We start from the raw sequence: 13,850 nt of genomic DNA, 5'->3' as shown, positions 1-13,850 counted from the left end.
TGACTGGAGTCTTTTTTTTTTTTTTTTCCCCTCTGCATCATATATTGTGAATTATTCAGGGCATTTTCTGACCCAGGACATTTTCTGAACTCCCATAGCAATGAGATTTAAATTAATCACACTGACAAAAAAGAAAATACTCAGATATTCCTCTCCTGGATCAGAGAGTAATGGGCTAAGTCTTGGGAAGACCTCTGAATTGACCATGATCTTTTTTGATGTAATGTGTTTTATCTTAAGAAGCCATTCCTAAAAGTGGCTGAAGTATTGCACCCAACCTGAGACTCATCTGCTATTCAAAACCTTAAAAAGGCTTTTACAATGGAAGATAGTTTGGCAGTATTTCAAAATGTTAAACATAGAATTACCCTATGACTCAGCAATTCCCCTTCTAGGTATATACTCAAGAGAAATGAAATACATACCCATACAAAAACTTATAGACAAATGTTCACAGCATTTGTCTATTTATAATAGAGAAAACATGAAAATAACCTAAATGCCCATCAATGATGAGTGGATAAACATGGAATATTACTCATCAATGAAAAATAAGGAAGTACTGATACACACTACAGCATGGGTGTATTTTAAAAAATTAAGTGAAAACATTATACTAAGCCAGTTACAAAAATCCACATATAATTCCATTTCTATGAAATGGCCAGAGTAGGCAGATCTATAGAGACAGAAAGGAGACTAGTGGTTGCCTGAGGCTGAGGGAAACCGGGAGAAGGGATAGAGATTGGCAACCAATGGATACAGAGTTTCTTTCTTGGATGATGAATATGTTCTTAGTTTAGGTTTAAGATATAGTGATGGCAAGGCTAACAGGACTGGTTTCTATTGCTTTCAAACATGGAGTCTCTAGAAAAAATATGAAATAAATCATGTCCTTAGCAGTGAAAGGGTTGGGAACCTCTATGTCTGCCAGGGAAAAGAATAATGGATTTGGGACATACAACAAGGGCTGGAGTCCTGATTCTTCTGTCTACTGTCTGCATGGCTATGGCTAAGTCTCCTAACTTCTCCAAGTCTCTGCTTCCTTATCTGTGAAACAGAAATATGATACACTTTGTATTGCTATTCTGATGATCAATAATGTAAGCATTTTAAAACTCTAAAATACTATGTAATTGCATTCACCACTATCATGCTTAGTTGGTACAATGTGAACTGTACCTGGTACATATTGTAAGCCTAAAACTACATAGGTTTACTGATGGAGAAATGAGGACAGCTGACCTGTGAAAGAAGACACATTCATTTGTTTAACACATTTGCAATCATGCCCACAGATGTTGAAGTATTGACACCCAGCTGAGTACATTCTGTAGCACCGGTACCTTAAAAAAAAAAAACAGAATCAAAACAAAAACAGAAAACTGCCTGTAATCAACAGAAATGTTTAAATGAGCTGACAAACTTGGCAAAAATTATTGTTCATGAGTATTTTGGGGCGCTGGGTATCTAGCATAAGCAAACTTTGAAGCAGAGATGTGGGGACTCAATTGATTTCAACTTCCAACAATTTGGGTGGTTAAATGTTTACTTTCTTGAAATAATATAACACAAATATCAGCCATAGTTATAATGCAGAAATTCAAAAAAGTAATATCTCTTCTCCTTTATCAGTCTCCAAATTTATTAGTCTACCAAGGTCATTTCATGAATATTGAAATCACCACTGCACTAGTAAAGTTATCAACAACCTTATTTACAGATAGAAACAAAGAGCTTATTAACCAACAGTACCTTGCAATTGTTCCTTAGCTACCATCCCAAGAACACCAATGGTTTAGGTCTTCATTCTTTCTTCCAAAAATTAAGTTACCCTTTATTTGTAATTATAAATATAATTGATTGTAATATATTTGGATAATACATAAAATTATTTTAAAAGGGTGGAAATAAATTCAAACTTAATTCCACTTTTTAAAAATAATCACTAATAAAATTTGGGTATATTCTACCGAAGGTTTTCTACACATATGCACACACTACATACACACATGCCCACGGTGTTATGCAGTAAACCAGCTGCAGGGTGGGAGGAATCTGCTTTGCACAGTTTGTTTATCACCTTCCATGGGGCAAATACTCTCACTATGCTCAATTTCAAACTACCCACAATTTACCAACAGGCTCACACAATTCCTGAAAACTGAACAGCCTCTCATGAGAGGCTGGTGTGATCCTGCTGCCACTGTTTTTAAAGTTTGCAGACGAGCCCTGCTGTATGGTACCTGTTTTTAAACAGAAAATGTCTACTATAAACTAACTTCCATATTAATAAATACAAAATTATGCTTTTAACGTCTCAATGGTTTTCCCGCATTACTGATAGAACAAATCATTTAAGCGTCCTCTACCAATAGATATTTTTACAGTGTTTCCAATATTACCCACTTTAACAACTGCATGAAAAATGAACTTGCGAATACATCTTGATGGACTTCTCTGATTATTTCCTTAGCATGTATGTGTGGACAGCTCATTACAAGGTTAACGGGAGGCACTCTGGTGTCTTTGGAACAAATAGCCACAGTGCCCTCCTCAATGCCTGTTCCAACTACACTCTCACCCACAGGGTATACAAACACTACATTTGGTCATTAGATCACCATGTCCTGACCAGTGCTATGTAGGATTTGTTCTCTTCAATCATTGTCAAGGTAATGGGTGAAAGATGATACCTGATCGTTGATTTAATTTGCACCTACCTTCTTACTCATGATCTTGAGCTTTTTACTATGATCAATTTGCTTTTACCTTTTTTTGAATTGCCCGAACTGCAAGTTAAAAATCTTGGCTCAATTTTCATAGAGTCTCCTTTACATTGGAAGGATTTTTTTGGTGTGTGTGCAAAAGCTCCTTAACTTTGCCACATCCCATATTTTCCAATTTTTCATTTGTCCTTTAACTTAAAATATTTTAATGCTACACTAACTGTGTCAATCTTTATGTAGTCAAATATATCAAACCTTCTTTAATGGCCCCTACCTTTGATGATAAACCTGGAAAGTCATTCTCTACTTCAACATTATGAAAAAGTTTGCATATATTTTCTTCTAGTACTTTTAGGATTTAATTCATTTTTCACATTTAAATATTTCATTCAACTGAGATTTGTTTGGGGTTAGGCAAAAGGTAAGAATGTAACTTTATCTTTAAATAAATTATCCAAATGTTCTAGCATTTAAATATATCTTTTCCCACTAATTCTGGATGCTACCTTGGGCAGCTGCCAGCTGCAGAGCTGGCTTCCGTTCTTTTCTGGATTCCCGGTTTCACTTCAATTTTGTCCTCTGAGTATTTCTTACTAACTCAGCAATTCAATTTAAAAGACATTTATTTTTAAATGCAGCATTTCTAGTTGCTTTACAGCAGAAGCCTTGTTCAGGAAACCTTGTCCACCATACTGAGAGACACTGAAACCTCCAATCTATTTCCCACAAACAGCTAGCATGAACATGTGAAAACTAGACGATGTCAGGGACCAGCTCAAATCCTTTCAATGACTATGTTGCAGCCAAGGAAAATGTAACGTCGCCCTTAATATGCACTGGATCTTGCCTCCGCTTTCCTCCACAGCGCATGTCCCTTTCTCCTGAGCTCTTGCCACTGCAGCAACAACTGGCATCAGGACCCTCAGAGCTTAGGGTCTTCACAGGTGCCACGGCACTGCCTCCCCTTTGTTTTGCATAGTGGTTCTTTCTCATCCTTCAATTCTCAAGAGAACATCATCCACTCAAATGGATATTCCCTCATCACCCAACAAAGGGAGCACTGTCCTGTTACTTTCCATCAATGGAATGCCCTACAGATAATCTTCAAAGAAGAGGGTTTTTTTTTTTAATGTGTTTATTTACTTATTTTCTTTTCTCCCACACTCTCGCCAAGACTGTAAGCTCCATGAGAGCAGAGATTATTTCTGTCTTCTTTACAAATAAGTCTAGGCAAGCACAGCATCTAACACATATCCATACACTATGAATGAATGAATGCCAAGTGTCTTACTCACGTTTACATTCCCTGTGCTACAAAACTTTGCCCATAGCAGGCGCCCAGGAAACCTCAACTGTGCTAGGTTTCACATCTAATCATGAAAAACCAGCTTTGCTAAGTGGGGAGGTTGTATAGAGCTGTGATTTGTTCCTTTTAAATCACAAAGGTGCATTCTCAAATGAAGAGGGGAGGGCTCACCATCCTTCTATGATTGAAGTATTGCATGTTTCAATACAGATAACTAACATATGGAAAATATTGATTTCCCTGAGACTGAAAAGGATTTGTGCATTAAACCTGAAAAAAAAAAATAAATCAGGCATTCAATTCTGGAGAGTTTACAGTGAGTGAAATAACGTATCTATGTATGGATTGGTGATAATGCCCCCAGCCCAATCTTCTGCACATTTGCCGAATCTAGGTGACAATTATTCTGGCTGTTTTGCTCACACACACACACACACACACACACACACACACGTGACAGTTTCTGAAAAAGGTAAAACATTCCAGCTCCATCAGGAATAAAATGGAACTTGGAGTGAAACCATCATCAAATTTCAAAATTCACACCCAGTCACTGCCAAAGACTAGCAGAAAAAAAAAAAAAATCTGTTATTTTTAGACTGAGAAGAATTTTCTAGAGCTTTATACAGCTGGGTACCAAAAAACTCTTGGAGCCACATGCAAACATCATTTACTAAGTCCCTCAACACCTAGGAGGAAGGACAGAGCTGCTGTAGTTGGGTAAGAAGGAAAAGATAGGGAGCTCCAGTTAGTCTCTCTGAGTTAGCCACATGGGAAGCCACATGAATAGTGCCAAAGCAGTCTTGCAGCATACTAAACGTAATGGCTTCCCGCTCCACTCAAACCCACTGCATCTGCACTGAACCACCATTTCTTTGTGCATCTGCAGTCTTATTTAGAACTGCTCTTTCCTTTAGAAACATTTTCATAACCTTGGGAACATGTATATAATCTGAACATATGCAATGGAAAGACACTGTGTATGTTTCAGGAACCTTGGATCAAATCAATTTAAAATAGTATCTGCAACATGAAAAATCACATCCTATGTCCGTGGTTTTTTTTTTTAATTGGTTGAATGTTTCTTTTCAAATGTGTGTGTTCCAAATCATCAATTAGTGAAAGACAGCTGTAGTTGGTGTATTTTGAAAGCCAAGAGTTCTAACTGTAAAGAATTCAATGGCAGCATGTTATAGCACAAATAGCATGCATGCGTTTTAAAGTCAAACAGGTATACATGTTGGAGGCGCCTGGTGGGTTAAAGCCTCTGCCTTCAGCTCGGGTCATGATCTCAGGGTCCTGGGATCAAGCCCCGAGTCAGGCTCTCTGCTCAGTAGGGAGCCTGCTTCCCCCTCTCTCTCTGCCTGCCTCTTTACCTACTTGTGATCTCTGTCTGTCATAATAAATAAATAAAATCTTTAAAAAAATTAAAATAAAAAAAAACAGATATACACGTTTTCCCACTTAATAGCTATAGTAAGTTATTAAGTTAACTTTTTAAATTCACGTTTCTGAATCTGGAGTTCCTTACTGGTAAAGAAAAGACAATTCCTATCTCTATCTAATGGGGCTGTTCATAAAAACTTATGTAATATTATATATCTGCAATCATTCCCTGGTTTAATTAATGTTCTTTCCCTCACCTTCCTCCTCTTCCATTACACACACACTCCACTATATAGTTATTACCAATTTACAGGGAATTAGAATAAAAGAGATTTAAAGCCATGCTTAGCTTAACATGGTCTTCCTTTAGCGATTAAAAACATTCAATAGTGTGTAATGCTTCATGACTATTATTACTGTCATCAATTATCACTGCATTGTAGATGAGAGAAACAACCCTTTTAATAACAGGATATTTGGAGTAATAAAGATGAGATATCTAAGAGTTTGCTCTAATAAAGCAAATAGGATCAAAGACCCTGCTTCATGTTCTTCCTGATAGCCCCTCACTACCTATCTCACTAAGAAAACTGCATGCGGTGGGAGTGACTCCTCCAACACTTTCACTTACTAACTCTTCTAGTCATAATCTCCATGATTTCATTATTCTCCCAAGCCACACCTTCCTCCTGAAACCTGAATACAAGCTGGGATGCTACTGAGCCCCAAGCAATATACTGCTACAAGGGAAGACATGTTACGGCTCAGTGTCAAGTGCAAACAACAGCAGATTGTTTCTGGCTTAGACTTTATGAATGCAGAGTGCAAAGGGGGATACGGAGTCATACATTCTTGACCACCGTCTCCTCTTCATTATCGTGAAGGCTATGCACAGCTCTTTGCTCCCATCGTGTCTGCTATACACTTCCGTCAGAATAAAAGTATTGTGCAAAATATGTGGTTGACAAAACATTATCCCTGGACATGTTGATGGCTCTCATGCCTGGAGGGGACTAGATTTAAGGACATCTCTATAATATATAAGGCTTCTATTTGCTCTCATCATTTAACACATTAGGAAGGAGAGAAAGAGTGAAAATGTGAAAAAAAAAAATAAAAACCTAGGAAAAAAATGAAACATTCAAAAAGAATACTATCCAATATAAAGTTCAGGGGGGAAGGGAGAGTACTTAAGAGTGGTACTAAAAAATGGACTTTTTTAATAATCTGAAAGAAAGTATATAACTAGATTGTATCAAATCCAGCGAGGCCCTCTGTGGGAAGCCTAAATCTGTATCTCTCTCTCTCTCTTTGTATCTCTAACTCTTTCTCCTCCTCCTTTCCTTCCTTCTCTCCCTTTCTCCCTCTCTCTCCTTTCTCTCGGTCTGTCTCTATCTATATGTCTGTCTGTATCCATTCTCTCTCTCCCTTCCCTTCCTTTTATCTCCCCCTCCCTGCTCCTTCTCTTCATCATCCTTCACCTTGAGTAGACAGTAAAAGGGATGAAAAGGCATAGATGTTAAAAGTCTTGCATAAGAGAAATTCAGTTTTCCCTAGGGGACCAGGCAGATCAAAAAGTCCAAAGCAAATTAGAAAATATGAGGATAAAATTAATGCTTTCTCTCTGAAAAGCAAAAATTAGTTCATCAAGCAACTTTTGGGGGCAGTCTGAACTCCCAAAGGATCTGGAGAACAAAGTTAACACAGGCACATCAATTTAAGCTATTAGGAATAATGTGTTTAAACAGCAAACAAGTCCATGGCAAATGATTAAGGGTTTCTCCCCAAAGTAAAAAAGGACAAACAAAGCTATAGTAAATAATAGTTAATAATGGTTGAGATCCACTTGGGAACAATAATTTGTATATCTGTGTTTGCTTTAACAATAATGCAGTCCTATATTTCAGTTATGGTTGCACTTGTATGCAAGTTTAAGTAACTAGAATATCAAAACTCACAATACAATATTAAGAAAGAATTATATTTACATAGAAAAGCCATTAGGGACTGAAGGATTCACTCTCTGTTCTTTTCCTTTTGAGTATCTACATTTATGGGGCAGGACCCACAAGTCCCACTGGGAAGCACAGTTGGCAAATACTTTTCACTTGTTCCCTCTTGCTGACACAGCAAGTCCAAACTTTAAAGCGACCACAATGTTCTGTTACATAAGTTACAGGAAAATGCAAACATCAGTACCTTGATGTACATATCAAAGTCCATACTCCTGCCTACTTCAAGGAGCGGTTCAAAAAAATATGAGAGTATCTCAAAAGGAAACAAAACAAAACAAATCAGTGGGCTGCTGAACAAAGAGACTTAAATTATCATTAGTCCATACTCTACGAACACTGTAGGAAAGTGGTATTTCTTTCTCACTAATGTATAGCTATAACAAGAGTTTTGATTCTGACAACAGAAAAGAAATAAAATTCATGAAAACACAGCTCAGGCAAGTCTAGATTATTGAGGGTGTGATTATTTGATCTGTTTTCTCTCATCTTCTCAGCCATCTTGTATTATCATGTTCCTATTGCCTCTAAAAGAGAGCAAGACAAAAGTAGGCAATTCTCTATATCAGCTTTTATAGATTTCAATAACAGGTACTTGAGGTTATTGACTGAGGTTCCCAGATTATTTGTAAAATGGATCCATTTTCTCTTTGTCCCTCAAAAATAAATAATGAAAGACACTAGCCCTTAGTGGATTTAAAAATGAGACAATCATTGTGTTTTTACCTTGAAAGTGAAGATTATATATATGTATGTGTGTATATATATATATATATATATATACACATATACATACATTTTTTTTTCCTAAAGTTACTCAGCTAAGGAGAAAATACATTTTTAAAACAGTGGAATAAAATGGGTGAGAACTGACCCAGGACTAAGTCACCGGTCATCAAGACCGTGGTCTGGTTTTATAAAGCTCATCTCAATAAGGCAGAAACAAATGTTCTGGGGTGGGGGTGGGGGAAACGCGGAAATGAAGGTGATTTAAACCTGAACAGATTCTCAAAAACCAGACCAGACACCGTCACCAGTAACCCTATACACAAAATATATTCCATGCACAAATCCTGGTTTCTCTTAACTAACGCAGCCATGTGAAGGGAGAATCAGGTCATCTTTCTAAACATGGAATTATCACTATGATATAAGAAGCTATTCAGGAGAGTTTATATTTGCAAAGTCAGCATCAGACCCATACATCATGCTACTCAAACCTCTTTTCAATCAGGCTACAGAATATTCACTCTTGGGAAGCATAAGTTAACTTAAAAAATAAGCACCAGTGTGTTTCAAGAAAGAAAGAAAGAGAGAGAGAGAGAGAAAGGAAGGCAGGAAGGGGGACGGAAAGGAAAAGAAAAAAGAAAAAGAGTGAAGATATCTGCTCCCAAGAGGCAGCATTTAAAGGACAGTAGGGTGAAATGTTCTAATTCCAATGACCTTTAGGTCTAAGAATAAAATGAAACTGTATTCGTCAGACATTCTCAAAATGTTTGGACTAAATTGCATAGAAACGAAGTGTGTTCAGGATGACCAGCCATGGGCAACAGAGACAGGACTGAATGTCACAAGTACATCCAAGTATGGAGTTTTTCAAAAAGCATATTCAAATAATATGAGGCCACCAGGGCTGGCAACAAATTGAGTCCTAACCAAAGAACCAAAACATAGCATCAGAAATATTATAAACCCTTATGAAAGTTAAGACAAAATAAAACAAGAGAAAAGAACTAGCCAACTATACCTGAAATATATTCAACACAAATATCCTCTTTACCTGGAGGGATTCATGTCGTCCACAAACTGTCCCCAACCTGCCCTCCCACCTTGGCTTCTAAATACCCTCACGCTATCCCTTAGTCTCACTGCTCTGTTCCATTCCCAAATAAGAGAGGCATTTTCTCCTGGAAAAGAGCAATTGTTCCTGGACTGAGATGTGTTCTCCAGTACCTCCCCACAAAGCCAGTAACATTCTCTGCTCTGTCATGGCATTTTGCTTGGTATTTATTTCCTCTTCTTTCTGTCAGACTTGACTAGAAGATGTTTCCAAAAAGCCTTCCCTTATTTGCCCTGGATTCTGTAATATAAAACTGTCAAACACACGATCTTTAGATTAAAGTAAAATCATTGTAAGACAAACCCTTGCCATTAGAAATCACTTAATTAAATAACAGGAAGAGTGTATGTCCACGATATATAATAATGACCAGAATGCTCTTTAATAAAAAAGCAAGAAAGCAAAATTGGCCAGAGCTTTGCTATTGTTGATTGGTTGGTTGGGTTTATAGGTAAGGTCATAGTGACTGATGGGTGATTAAATGACTTCTTGAATGTATTAGATACCTATAAAGTCAAACTCAGAATGTCAAGCAATGACTCTTGATTCTTGGTAAACCAGACTTTTTACTTATTTATTTATTTGTTTGTTTGTTTTACGTAGTGTTATTCACTCTCAATAAGCCAAAAGAGTACTTCTACCTTCTGCAAATTCCTCAAAATTAATGGAAATGAAATCATGGGATCTAACAGCTATTAGCAGAACAAAGTCCTCAAAGAAGGCAATACCATTTAAAGAAAAGGGCTCTCTTTTGGAGTTGAGGTAGCCTTCAAAACCTAGCTCTATCAGACATGCCACCATGAGCACTGTTATCTTGGGTCACTTCCCTGGTTCTTCTTTTCTTGAACTATAAAATGTGTTTAAGACTCTCTACTCATCCCCCCAGCCCCAGCCCCCAGCATCTTCTGTGACATTAATGATAATGTGTATGAAATTTAGCCCCGCACCTGGCACACTGTCAACTGTTCATTGACTTTGAAATAAAAAGCTATATTCAAAGGTGTGTGTGTGTGTGTGTGTGTGTGTGCACACTTGGGAAAGAAAATGCATTGTTCTTTTTAATGTGGTATCTGTATCAAATAATTTGATGTAATTTTTTTTTAATTCATCATATTATATGTTGTACCATTCTCACCCTCTCCCTGACTTGGAATCACAAGTTGCAAATATTTCTTTCTACGGTAAAGGCAGTTTTAACAGTTCAACTTTCTAACATGCTGCCAATGGAACACACCACAGGAGAAATGTGTGACAAGTTTGCTTTCAGAATTCTTGCAAAACAGAACTCTGAGTTTAGTATTGGAAATATTCAGTACCATAACAAGCAAAAATGGGAATATTGAATTTTGAGCTTACATTATAGTGATTTTCCTCCTGAAGAAACCACCTAAGGAGGGGAGTTGGGAGGGAAGATACTTCTTATCTGAAAAGCACAGAAATCTATTACTGAATGGTTCCTTAATAGTTAGCAAAACCTGTGACCTCTTGGATCTTAATCTTAAAAAAAAAAATTATATATATCCTAGTGCAGTCCAAGAGGAGTATATTTAGCTAAAATATCATGCATCTTGAGAACGGAGGAACTAGTTGAAGTCACAGTTATATTACATATTAGCTGTGTGACTTTGGGTAATTCACTTAACTACTCTGCTCCCAATTTTCTTTTCCCAAAAATTGGGTTACAACAGCCTGACGACACTATAGTTTGGGTGTGAGCGTCAAATGACATTGAAAATGCAAAATGCAAAGTGTTTTCTCAGCAAAGGAAGTTTTATTATTACCACATAACTACCACTTTATAGTTATACCACCACCATTATAATTATCCAAGCTTTAATTCCTTAAAAGTAAATGCTTGTTTTTAAGTATTTGCTTTTATGGACACCTGAGATGGAAATGTTGCTCCCAATTTCCTGAATGAATAATGAAATCACAGTACTGCTACAAGAAAGACTGTGTTCTAGAGTCAGAAATCTGGGCCTTAAAGTCCAGTTCACTGCACTTAAAACACACTGCATGGGGGTGCCTGGGCAGCTCAGTTGGTCGAGTAGCTAACTCTTGATTTGGGCTCAGGTCATAATCTCAGGGTCATGAGATCAAGCCCTACATTGGGCTCTGCACTCCACGGGGGAGTCTGCTTGATTCTCTCTCCCTCTCCCTCTTTTCCTGCTCCCCCAACCCCACCTCTACTCATGCCCATGCTATTTCTCTCTCTCTCTCTCTCTCAAAAAAAAAATTATATATATGTATATATATATATATATATAAAATTTAAAAATAAATTTTAAAAAAACTGCATGAAACTAAAGCTCTTATGTTCACATGGCCTCTTTTTTAAATGTGGGCCTTCCCTTAAAAAAAGGGTCCATGTAAGAAGGCCCAGAACAACCAGACAAAACTCCTACTAATATCATATGCACGTACATTGTTTTAGAGTTTTCTGGTTATTTCTTCTTTGTTCTTCACATCAATCTGTGATTCCATTAATATGGGTACCTGAAGCCCAGGAAGAACCTCATGAAAGGCCAACAAGTCTGCCAACATCTACATCATTGTAAGAAGTGATACCTTGATGCGCGAGAGGTTCATTGATTCCTACAAAATACGCAATGGTCCCTTCTGTCCCCTAGTAGCCCAGAGTTAGTCGTCCCTTTTATTTTTGTCAACAACACTTCCTTTTTGTTCCTCTTCCTCCAACTAGGAAGTGCATCACTGACACAGACACAATATACCTTTTCATAAGGAAGGCAAATGAGTATGTGCCAGATGGGCTGAGGGGATTACAACATGTTTCCTGCTCCCATGGTGACTCAATGGGACTGGTATGAGAACTTATCTTATTCAAGAAGTCAGTTTCAAAAAAAAAAAAAAAAAAAAAAAAAAAAAAGAAGTCAGTTTCCCTGGCAGAATTATGAGTCACAGTTCCTGGGTAGAAAGCTCACTTTCCAATAGCATTTGGGGTGGGGGTAGGGAACCTCCTTGGATGGATTACAGTAAAGGTCATTCAGAAAGGCAACACTGCCAGGACCGCTGGAGAGACACCAGCGCCCAGAAACTTCTGGGATGTCACTCATATCTCAACAAGAATAACATGATCACCTCTCCCTTTTCCTTCTAGGTAAGGCAGGACATAAAACTACATTGATGAATTACTGGCATGAATCCAAACAAGTCCCATTATAAAATTGGCCAATTTTGGCAAAGGGGAAGTGAAAAGACTTTTTTTTCCATCCATTTATAATATACGTGTGTGTGTATATGTGTGTATGCATATATACATATATATACATACACACATATATATATAAACATATATATATATATACATCTATTTATAATATATAGATAGAAAGAGAGAGTTCATACCTACTATGTGTCTATGTGCCAATCATTTTTCCAAGTATTTGGGTAAAAAACAAAGAGGCTAAGTTCCTGTCCTTGAACCATTTACAAGCAGTGAAATAGGGATAAAAGGAGAAAGGGAAGGAGGGAAAGAGAGAAAAAGAAGAGAAAGGAGGAGGATGGGAAGGAAAAGAACAGAAAGAAGGAAAAGCAGAGGAGGAGGAGACAAGAGAAAGTTAAAACGGTGTCGAGAAATGATGAGATGAGTCAGGAAGGAAACTACAGGTAGATACAGAGAGGTGTGATCGGGAGGGCTATTTTAGCTAAAGTGGTTAAGTTAAGTAAGGCCTCTGAAGCAGATAATATTCAAGCACTGAACTAAATCAAATAAGAACTAATAATAATCAGGGGTTTTATTTAACATATTTAAAAATCAGAACATCACCACCACTGACCAGTCAAATGGGATACTCAATTAAGCAGGGCAGACACTGGTTTAAATAGCCAGGAGCTCTGAATGTGTACTAGTACTAGTGTACCCCAGCTGAATATCAGCCAGATTAGGAAATATGCTTTCCATGTGAAAAGGGTCAACAAGGTTGGAAGTTATCTCCACTTCTCTCAGCTTTGAGCTGTATTCTGTCCTAGTTATATGCCTTTTAGTCTTATTTTTGGTTTCTATTAAATCCTTTAAGTGGTATAGAAAACTGAATCACATACCCAGAAAAGATAATCAGGATGAGAAGGGCTCCAATCCGTACCATGTGAAGAACGATTGAAGAAATATATTGGAAAACAATGTCATGGCTATGCGATCATTATTTTAACATTTCTGAAGACCTCTCACGCAGAAGAGGAATTAAAGTTACGATATTTAAAGTATTGTCTGTGGTCTTCAGGGGAATTATGAGAAGCTTTTTCAAATGAAGATATATGGGTTCCCTGAGTTAAAATTAGAGAACCACTGGACTGAGTATCCTCTATGAAATTCCAGGAGTTGAACCAGAGAAATGTGGAAATGACAGAAATAGATTTCAATTATATATACTAAAAACTTTCTAAGAACTTGGTCAGTCCAAAGACATCTGGACTGCGATGAGATGATCACTAGTTAGAGTTACCACAGACTGGTCCTGAGCAGTAATTCTGGAGATGAGAGGAGCTTGGAAAGATGAGTTTCAAATCCCTTCTGACTCTGATTTCATATGATCCAGACCCGATGACTGAGCTTGGAA

The 13,850-nt window shown here is 37.4% G+C and overlaps 1 protein-coding gene across 1 annotated transcript in view; it reads right to left on the bottom strand.

Moving 5' to 3' along the window:
- IL1RAP (interleukin 1 receptor accessory protein) overlaps window positions 1-13,850 on the bottom strand; it is a 120,469-nt gene that overhangs the window by 59,548 nt on the left and 47,071 nt on the right. The gene's annotated exons all lie outside the window — the stretch shown is intronic.

Source organism: Martes martes (assembly GCF_963455335.1).
Source record: "Martes martes genome assembly, chromosome: 1".
Taxonomy (NCBI): Eukaryota; Metazoa; Chordata; class Mammalia; order Carnivora; family Mustelidae; genus Martes; species Martes martes.
This window is presented reverse-complemented; position numbering and strand designations above follow the sequence as displayed.